The sequence below is a fragment of the Octopus bimaculoides genome, chromosome 3, assembly GCF_046866305.1.
Source record: "Octopus bimaculoides isolate indiv1 chromosome 3, ASM4686630v1, whole genome shotgun sequence".
In the NCBI taxonomy this organism is placed as follows: Eukaryota; Metazoa; Mollusca; class Cephalopoda; order Octopoda; family Octopodidae; genus Octopus; species Octopus bimaculoides.
The window spans coordinates 161,697,609-161,698,439 of record NC_142930.1 but is presented as its reverse complement, the minus strand read 5'-3'; positions in this window follow the sequence as shown (position 1 = coordinate 161,698,439).

The following is an 831-nucleotide window of genomic DNA, read 5'->3' as shown; positions in this document are numbered from 1 at the left end:
AATAAGTGCTCTTCTTTGTGCTCACGTCTCACGAATGAACCTATTTTGGACTGAATAGTTAATAGTGAATGGGTCCTCTGTAAAAATGTCAAGCGCTGAAGATAATGGGTAGGGAAAGGAGAAACACTGACACACCAGGCTATAGAAGGTCTTCACTCACTTAAGGTGTTGTTATCTGTTTGGTAGGATATGAAAGATTGAGTCCACTTTGAACTTTTCAATTCAAACCAAACGATAAGAAAAGAGATCTACTGTGAGCAGCTTGACCGGCTTAAGTCAGTGCTAGAAAAAATAAATGACCATCTTTGGTTTCAAGACGAAAAGTGTTATCTCATCAGGGTAATGGTCCGCCACATACAGCAAGGATGACATCCCAAAGGCTGGAGCAGTTTGAATGGGAAACGTTACCCCACCCACCATTTTCGCCGGACATTGCCCCATCTGATTATCATTTATTCCGCAGTATTCAAAATCATTTGGACAGAAAAAGAATGTATTCCTTAAACGAAGTAAGAACAATACTGGAGGTGTATTTTCGTCACGCACGAGTGAATTTGGAAGAGGGGACTTGCAAGTCTAGCAGATAGATGGAGATTATATTTTAGATTAATAGGACTTTTTGAAAAGTAATAGAAGTATAAAAACAGCATTATTTATGAGATGAACCAATACATATGTGTAAGTTGTATTTTTCTTAGCATTAGTATTTTTCTACCATTTTGGAAATACATGCAAAAGTAAAATTTTCCCTCACAATCGAAAATGACAATTACAATGGCTGTAAATGTGACACATCATACGATGAGCAACGAATTTATAGTCTTAATAATT